General features: G+C 38.1%; 1 pseudogene; it reads left to right on the plus strand.

The window, feature by feature from the left end:
• The first annotated feature begins 7,153 nt into the window (after window positions 1-7,153).
• On the plus strand, window positions 7,154-7,272 carry LOC122150944 (annotated as a pseudogene).
• The last annotated feature ends 2,403 nt before the right edge of the window (window positions 7,273-9,675 follow it).

Raw genomic sequence — 9,675 nt, forward strand, 5'->3', positions numbered from 1 at the left:
ACCTATTGTGGTGGTTACCTCTGTGTGTCAACTTGGCTGGGCCTGGTTGAATGACTTGGCAGATGGATGCAGTTGTTTCCCATGGTGGGATTGGTAATTATCTCCATGGTAGAATCTATTGGAGCAGCTGAGTAGCTGCGTTGGGTATGTGGTCTGCTTCTCATATCTAAGAAGCAGCTTTGGGAATGGTCTCCAGCATATGGCATGCTTGGACCCTGCATGTAGCCATGTCATTGTTCAGTAGCCTGCCATGCTCTGCCTACCTTGGGACTTACAGTAGACTTGAATTAATGGCCTGCTGTGTGGTTTGGTAACATCGGGACTGTGCCATTTTATTTGTCGACCTTGGGCTTGTTAGCCTCAGCAGCCAGCAGCTGTCTGTGTGAAAACATGTCTCTAGCTTCAGTGCGCCAGGAGCAAGAGGCAGAAGTGAAACCCAAGGTCGAGGGGCTTTCACCCAGCCCCTAGAGCCTAGCACTTTGAACTTGGACTTCTAGTCTCCTGAACTGTAAGAGAATAAACTTCTGTTTTTTTTAAGGCCACCCCATTTGTGGTATATATTGTTCTCAGAGCAGCACTAGGTAACCAGAACACTCATACACTTAAACTTTACTTTATGTTTAGTAAAATGTGGCTTTGCTTGCCTTGATGGCACAAATGTTCCAGGAAAGGGAAGAAAATATGGTTAACTTTAATATGTAGAGAAATATGCTTAAGGCTAGAATAAGCTGATGTTAAATAAAAACAGATTTATAGCTTTTCTCTATCAAAACCTCCTTTCTCCCCTTAAGTATCAGAACACTTTACATTTTTTATTTATAATCATTCTATCACTTCAGCAAACTCTTTGTGTTTATATTTTATAACCATCCACCATCGTAATATTGAAATAATCTAGTTTGACACAGGCTACAGGTGTCTGGATGATCTAAGTGTCCAGGAGACATGATTTTAGTGATGGGCAGTTGTTGTTGTCGTTTGCCATCGAGTCGGCCCCGACTCATAGCGACCCCTCCTTGGGTTTCCGAGGCAGTATCACTACGAAAGTAGGAATGCCCAACCTTCCTTCCGAGGAGTGGCTGGTGGGTTTGAACCGCCAGCCTTCTGGTTAGCAGTCAAGTGCCTTAGGCACTGTGCTACCAGAGCTCCTTAGACTCAGAAAATATGCTCCAGCCCTCTTGGAAAAAATATTTTGGTGACCCCCTTACCATAATTGTTATTTTCTACCCCTTTGTTCTAACTAACCCAAATGTCAACCAATTAGAAATGTTTCAGCTATGCCTGTCTGTGCCCTGGTTGCCTCTAGCAATGCCAGTTGGTGAAGATGAGCTTAGCTGCTCTTCTGTTGCCCGTGGGTTTTTGCCTTTCAGAGCCCTAGGTGCCCCCTTCCTCAGTGGAGCACTCAGTCTCACTCCCCAACTTAAATTGTTTGTGCTCTCAGTAAATCTCTCTTTAACTTAAATGTTACAGACTCTGAGTTTTTCTCTTAGAAATATTGAATAAACATCTAGTTGAATCATATAATTTTAAAGAAATATTTGCATATTTCACTTATGGCATTAAAAATGTCACTATTATAGGAGTCAATTAAAGCAGATCATTTGTAAGGGTAAGATCACAAAACCACATAAAATAAAGTGAATAAATGAGAAGCACGACCTTTTTGTTTTTGGCTTATGCTAAGCATGCTCCAAACATTTGGAGATGTTTGTTTGGGTTACACTGAATGCGGTGTTCTCATTATTTCATCAGTGTGTTCTTTCTACTGCATACTTTAGAGCTTCGCATATATAGCCTGTGTGCATTTACATAATTATTGCATCAACAAAATTACTTTTAAGTAAATATATACAAACCACTTTTATCTTTCTAGAATACTGGTGTTTCTATAAACTTTCATTTATTTTTTTAATTTTAATTCTAATGTCTTAGCCTCTCTGAATTTTTTATACTCAGGTAAGTGAAATTCACCTTTACTTCTGAACTAAACTATCTACAAATAATGGAATACAATTTCACCCTTGATGCATATAAGTAATTGTCATTTGCATGTTGCTATTTTAGGGCCTTCTGACATTCAGCTGATAGTAATAAAAGCCATATTCACTTCACCTGCAATGTTCATGGCACATCACTTTATATAATTTTCACATCATATAAACTCCATAATACCAATCTATCTTTTTCAACTTCATGAGTAGGTCCAACGCTAAAATGCTGGGATAACTCAAGTTTACCTCTCAGAGACTGTAATACATTAATTTACATTATGACTTCTCAAGAGGAATATTTCTAGTATTTCCCAAATAGTTTTGAGTGTAGAATTTATGATTTTGTAGAATATCTCTCAAAACTACAGTGCTGTGCAGAATAAAATTTTAAAGGGAGGGTTGATAAAGAACTGCGCAAGACACAATTCAAAAATTTAAATGATCACTTGCCTTAACCAGTCCTTATTTGATCACATATACACCCATTAAATGGACAATATAGAAATTTTTTAAGAATGTAAGAAATGTGAATTGATAAAATTAAAATTGTTTCCTTAAAATGTTAGAATATAAAGTATTCACAGTATGTACTGCCTTTTCTGGCTCTTTTATGTTTAATATATATAAATTTTAGTTTTTCAATTGTATTTTAGTTTATTCCAGAAAGGATTATTTTCTTGTTTCTTTGTAACAAGGGAACACATAAATAATATTAAATAAATGTGTGTAAATTAGTGAATTGATTTATCTCCATTACCTACAACATTCTCTTACAGGTTAGTGGACCATACAACTCTAGGATCCACTGGAGGGACCCCCATGAATTCTTAACAGTAGGTACATGAAGTGAAACAGGACTACTGATGGTAGGGACTGGAAAAAATAAAAGTTATTTTGGCAGAACTCATTCCCTCTCTCTGTCTTTCCTCTGCACTCTTCCCATCACCTGACAGACAGATCTTGGGATGCAAGTTTACAGAAGTTTCTAGCCTACCACCACACCTACAGGTCTTAGACCAGCCAGCCTCTACTATTCCATGAGCCAGCAGAAGTTTCCATACTGTTGACTGACCCACAGATTTTGGACTGTACAGCCCCCACAATTGGGTGAGACAACTCTTAGAAGAAAATAAATCTCTTTTGAAGAACATAAATCTCTTAATTGCTATACCTATCTACCTACCTACCACACACATACATCTCATTCTTTCTGTTTCTCTGGATAACCCTGGCTAAAGGAGAAGAATAGGGGAATTAATATACAGCAGGATGAATGATGAATGATCAGAATGAAACATGATCACCATTTTGTTCCTCTTCACAGTATCACACTATAAAGAGAAATTAAAATTAATTCAAATTTAACTCAAGCTTTTAGAAGAAATCACCAACATGGTATGAGGTGGTTGTAGGTCAAGTGTATTCTTAATTTTTGAAATATCTGAAAACTATTTATCTTTATATTTGACAACACTACCATCATCTGCATAGAAGGCAGCAACTCCCTGAAAAATTTTCTATTTGTGCTCTCAATTCTAAGCACAAAATTTTCCTGTGCATATTATTTATTTATATGATTAATTTATCTTTTCATTTTTCAATCAATTTTCATTCTTTCCAATTTCTTCTTTCTTCCCACCACTGATTTTCCTTTCTGGTTTACTTGTGTTTTATTGACTATGCAAAAGCATTTGATTATGTGGATCATAACAAATTATGAATAACATTGAGAATAATGGGAATTCCAGAACACTTAACTGTACTCATGAGGAACTAGTACTGGTACATAGACCAGGACGCTGTCATTTGAACAGAACAAGGGGACACTCCATGGTTTAAAATCAAGAAGGGAGTGTGTCAGGGCTGTATCCTTTAACCATACTTATTCAATCTGTATGCTGAACAAATAATATCTGAGAAGCTGGACTATATGAAAAAGAATGTGGCATCAGGATTGGAGGAACACTCATTCACAACCTAGGTTATGCAGATAACACAACTTTGTTCATTGAAAGTGAGGATGACTTGAAACACTTATTGATGAAGATTGAAGACTACAGTCTGCAGTATGGATTATATCTCAATATAAGAAAACAAAAACAAAAATCCTCACAACAGGACCAATAAGCAGCAGCACAATAAATGGAGAAAGGGTTTAAGTTGTCAAAGACTTCATATTACTTGGTTCTACAATCAACACCAATGGAAGCAGCAGTCAAGATATCAGACATCGCATAAACCAAAAAGAAGCCAAACTCACTGCCATTGAGTCAGATCCAATTCCCAGCAACACTTCCTTCTGGCTTGCATTGGACAAATCTGCTGCAATGGACCTTTTTCAAGTGCTGAAGAGCAAAGATGTTTCCTTGAAGACTAAGGTGCACTTGACACAAGCCATGGTGTTGAAGAAGAATGCTAAGAGTACCCTGGACTGCTAAAAGGACTAATAAATCTGTTCTGGAAGATGTGCAACTGGAATGCTCATTGGAAGCAAGAATGGCCAGACTTTGTCCCACCTACTTTGGTCATGTTGTGAAATGGGACAGCTCCCTGGAGAAGGATATCATGCTTAGCAAAGTGGAGGGACAAAGAAAAAGGAGAAGGCCCTCAATGAGATGCATTGACAGTGGCTGCAACGATGGGCTCAGGTATAGCAAGGATCGTGGTGCTGGCGCAGGACTGGGCAGTGGTTCGTTCTGCTGTACATGGGGTCACTATGAGTCAGAGGTGACTGATGGCCCCTAACAACAACAACCTAAATTATACATGGTATTTTCTTATACAAAAACCAAAAACCAAACTCACTGCCATCAAGTCAATTCTGACTTACAGCAACCCCACTGAGTTTCGGAGGCAGTAAATCTCTACAGAAGTAGATTGCCCCATCTTCCTTCCTCAGAGTGGCTGGTGTGTTTGAACCACCAACCTTCTGGTTAGAAATCAAATGCCTTAGGCACTGTGCCACCAGAGCTCTTTTTATTCTCTGAGATGAGCCTTTAAATATATATATAAAAATCACTGTCGTCTAGTCAAATCTGACTCATAGCGACTCCCCCTTGGGTTTCCCAGGCAGTATCTCCATGGAAGTAGATTGCCCACTCTTCCTTCCAAGGAGTGAATGTTGGGTTTGAACTGCCAGCCTTCTGGTTAGCAATCAAATGCCTCAGGCATTACACCACCAGAGCTCCCTTTAAATATAGGCTGTTTTTTTTTTTTTTTTTTTTTTTGCAAATGGAAAAGATACTTAGAAAGCTAAGTAGCATATATTCAAAGGCACCTGAATCTCTACTGAAATTAAGGTTTAAAAGACATAGCACAGTAGCTAAATGTCCATGAATTTAATAAAGTTCTCATTAACTTTCATTTTTAGTTTGTTTTACTATAGCAATACTTCATGAAATGTTTCATAGTTAGTTTCCCTGTTTACAAACATTGAAAACTTGTAAATATGGCAATAAAAAAATATGCTACAGGTAGCATTTAAATTTAGAAAAACTGAGGTGGAAATTATGAAGCAATTTATAGTTACAGTGAACATATTTATACATTTAAGCATTAAAGCCAAGTTAGCTTTTTACAAAGAACACTAAGAAAACAGGAAAGGTGACTTATGGATATCATTTAATTAAAAGTCTATCTTCTGAAGTCACACTGTTTTATCATTTCTTAGCCCTAATATATGTATTGAGAAAGACAAATAGCTTAGTGCTGGAGCTCCTCACCGGTGCTGACATATTCTTACATATGTCAGACAATGAATGATTACTAAAATCTGGGGATCATTTCCTAACATGTGAACAAAGCATAAGAAAGGGTTTTTAAATATGTCACATTAAGAAATGTATTTTTTATATATCCTAAGAGGCATAAAATGACAATATATTGTCTTGATTACATTCATAATTTTTCAGAGAAAAATATAATTTTAGAATACTTATAGTATTCAATTTAACTCAACACCAGCAGAATAAACACTCCTTCTTCCCCACAAAAAATAAAGATAATATTGATGTAGGTTTCTTCCACAACTTTTCTCCAAGATCATGAGTATACCATTTTCTGGAGTTTTCTTTACCCCAAATAATTTTCTATCACAAGTAAATTGGTAGAGATTTTATCAACAGTTCTTTTATTACATTATCCCAGCCTGAATACTTTCCCTGAAAATGTGCCTGAAGGTCAGAAACTAATTCTTAAAAAAAAGAAAAAAATTGTGATTAAAATGTGAACATGCAAAATGACAAAACAAATTGTGAACATGAAACACATGTTACATGTTTCCCAGCCTATATTTATTCTCAAATGTTAGGACTTGGACTATTCACTAATTTTCACAGTTAATGATCTACTTCTGTAAAGATTTCAACCTAGGAAACTCTATAGGGCAGTTCTACCCTGTCTGTTAGGGTCACTATGAATTATAACCAACTCGACAGCATACAACAACGATCTATCTCCATAAACCGCATCAAGTAGACTTGTCCTCCACAATGACAATGTCTGTAGCTTATTTTAATTTAGTGGTAGTCAAATTATTTCAGCAATCAACAAAGAGATAAGCTTAATTTAAAATAAATAACATGTAACTCCAATGTAAGGAGCCCTGGTGGTGCAATGATTAAGTACTCAGTTGCTAACTGAAAAGTTGGTGGTTCAAACCTACTCAGTGGGAAAAAGACCTAGCAATCTACTTTTGTGAATATTATAGTCAAGATAATCAGATGGGATCCTTACAAGTTAGAATCAACTCAACAGCACCCAACAACACTACTAGCAATGTGTTTGACCTTCCAAGGGCTGACTCAAGGCTTCTACCATTTCCATTATGCCATTCATAATACATTATTGCATCCCCTCAGCAGAGATGCAACTCCATAATTCTCTTGTGAGTAATGTAGATTTTTACATTAAAAGATTTCATTTGAAAACTAGGAAGAAACTTTACATTGTGTATCATATTACAAAATCTCCTAATAATTCTTTTTAGGCATCTTTGTCCCAAGTCTATCCATGTGTAAAAGCTGTACTTTGCTACTATTGGGAGCTATTCGTCTCGGGCCTTTCTCTCTTCTTCACTAAACTATATGTATACACACACATACACACACACAAACACATATATACATAAATAATTTACATTTTATTTTCCCTCTGTGGTTAGTGTCTATGGCCATACCACTCTGAATGTGCCCAATCTCATCTGATCTCAGAAGCTAAGAAGGGTCGGGCCTGGTTAGTACTTGGATGGTAGACTACCTGGGAATACTGGGTGCTGTATGTAGGCTTTAGGAGCTCTGGTAGCATAGTGCCTAAGGCATTTGACTATTAACCAGAAGGCTGGAGGTTCAAACCCACCAGCCACTCCTCAGAAGGAAGGTTGGACAACCTATTTTCGTAGTGATACCACCTTGGAAACCCGAGGAGAGGTCGCTATGAGTCAGATCTGACTCCACGGCAGTCAGTCCCCCCACCCCCCGCCGTGGTTAGCAGATCATTTAGTCTTAAAGAATCATTTATATGCTCTCACTCAGTATATTTGATATTACACATTACCCCCAAAATTATTGGCTTAAAACAGTGACGTTTATTGTCTCACAATATCTATGGGTCAAGAATCACAGTGAAATGTATCTGGGTCTTCTGCTTCAAAGTCTCCAGAGGCTGGAACAAGGTTTTGGCCAAGACTGAAGTCATCTAAAAATTCAATGGGGGAAGGTTCTATTGACAAGCTCAGTTACATAGTTTTGGCACAATTTAATTCCTTACTGGCTGTTGTCTCAAGACACCCTCAGTTACTTGCCATGGGGCCTTTCCCATAGGGTAGCTCAAACATGGAAGCTTCCATCATTAGAGAAAGCAAGCAAGAAGAGACAGAGAGAGGTGGTACAAGAGGAAGTCATAGTCTTTGTAAGCTAATCTAGCAAGCCATGTCCCATCAGTTTTTGTGAATTTTTAGGGTATTAAATTTGGGGTAGAGTAGACACAACATAAAATCTGTAATTTTAACCATTTTAAGTGTATAATCTAGTATTCTCCATAGCCAAAAGAAGAAAATAACTCCACTGTACATTAAAAGATGAATAGATTAAAAATGTGGTATATATATATATATATATATATATATATATATATACAGTGGATTATTATTCAGCCATAAAAAGGAATCCAGTTCTAATAGATGGATGAATAAATATTTTGCTGAGGGAAATAAGCTTAACACAAAAGAAAAAATATTGTGTGATTCCACTTATATGAAATATGCTCACTTTTGAAGTACCATACACATGACCATTATATATTTTGCATCCCACACAACCCTGAACATTATTTCCATAAACATGTTATACCAATATTTTTTTTACATCTTGACTTCAATTTCATTTTTTTTTATTTTATTTTTTTTTTCCTGTCTGGTAGATGTAATGTTAGGTCTTCATTGTGGTACCTGTTGATGTGGAGGTTTGGTTCCAAGCAGCAGTCCCTCACCAGCCTACCTTCTAATTTCTAAAGCATCCCCTCTCTCAACAGGATCCCTTCTCTCCCCTACAAACTGCTTTCTCTAATAGAGGAATAAAACATTTTTTTTCTACCCTAGAAACAGCCCTCACCAGGGTGGCTGGTGCCAGTGCAGGAGTCTGTGTGTCCTGGGGTGGAGGAGCTTCTGAGGCACATAGGCCAGCATGCTACAGCTGTGTGTACTCTGCTTTGCTGCTCAGCTGCCTGGCCACTGCCCTCAGTCTGGACCTCTTACCCGCACTGACTCTGGCTGGGGGGGGGGGCAGGTATGAGAGTCATGGGCACAGAGAGGTTGTGCAGCCCTTGCTGGGACTAGATAGGTGTAACTGGCTGATGAGGGACCCTGCAGGGCCAGAGCAGTGCAAGCCTGAACTCGCAATGTCTTGCCCTTCGTTTAACATGGGGTTGGAAATGTCGGAACAGGCACACTCAGGAAAAGGCCCTCGCTTGCTGAGGAACCAGCCCATGCTTGGGTTGTGCCAGCCCTGTGCACAGCCCTCCACCAACCCTCTGCCTGTCTCTATCAAGATTTACCTAGGTGCAGATCAACTACAAAGAACTCCACCACTTTCAGGCCTGGCAGCAAACTGCCCCAGAACAAACTGCACAGTTTGAGTTGTTTATTTCCCAATTCTGAAGTACTACTTTGTCTTACCTACTCTGGTCATGTTGGTAAAAGGAACCAATCTCTGGAGAAGAATGTTATGCTTGGTAAAGCAGAGGGTCAACAAAAAACAATGAGCTCAGGCATGACAAGGATTGTAAGGATGGTGCAGTACTGGACAGTGTTTCGTTCTGTTGTACATAGGTTCACTGTGAGTTGAAGCTGACTTCACGGCACCTAACAACAACCAAACTTGATCCATGACTTCTTGACCATGCCTTATACCTTTATTATACAAATATGATCTAAAGCAATATTTTTGTACTGTTGAATGAAGGGGAATGAGACCAGAAATTCACTTCTGGAAGTGTGACAAGACATGTACAGTTTATGCATTGGGCAGTATGCCAGAACTTTTTTTTCACATAACATCATCATTCCTGCACATTATATGTGTGTACATTATTTGCCAAAAAAAAAAAAAATGGTATTCTCTTTGTTAGAATGAGTGGAACTCAGCAAAGGGCGAAGGTCAGCAAAAGAGGAGAATTGACACAGTGGCTG

The sequence above is a fragment of the Orycteropus afer genome, unplaced genomic scaffold (genome assembly GCF_000298275.1).
Source record: "Orycteropus afer afer isolate SDZICR_OR568_19922 unplaced genomic scaffold, OryAfe1.0 scaffold00265, whole genome shotgun sequence".
In the NCBI taxonomy this organism is placed as follows: Eukaryota; Metazoa; Chordata; class Mammalia; order Tubulidentata; family Orycteropodidae; genus Orycteropus; species Orycteropus afer.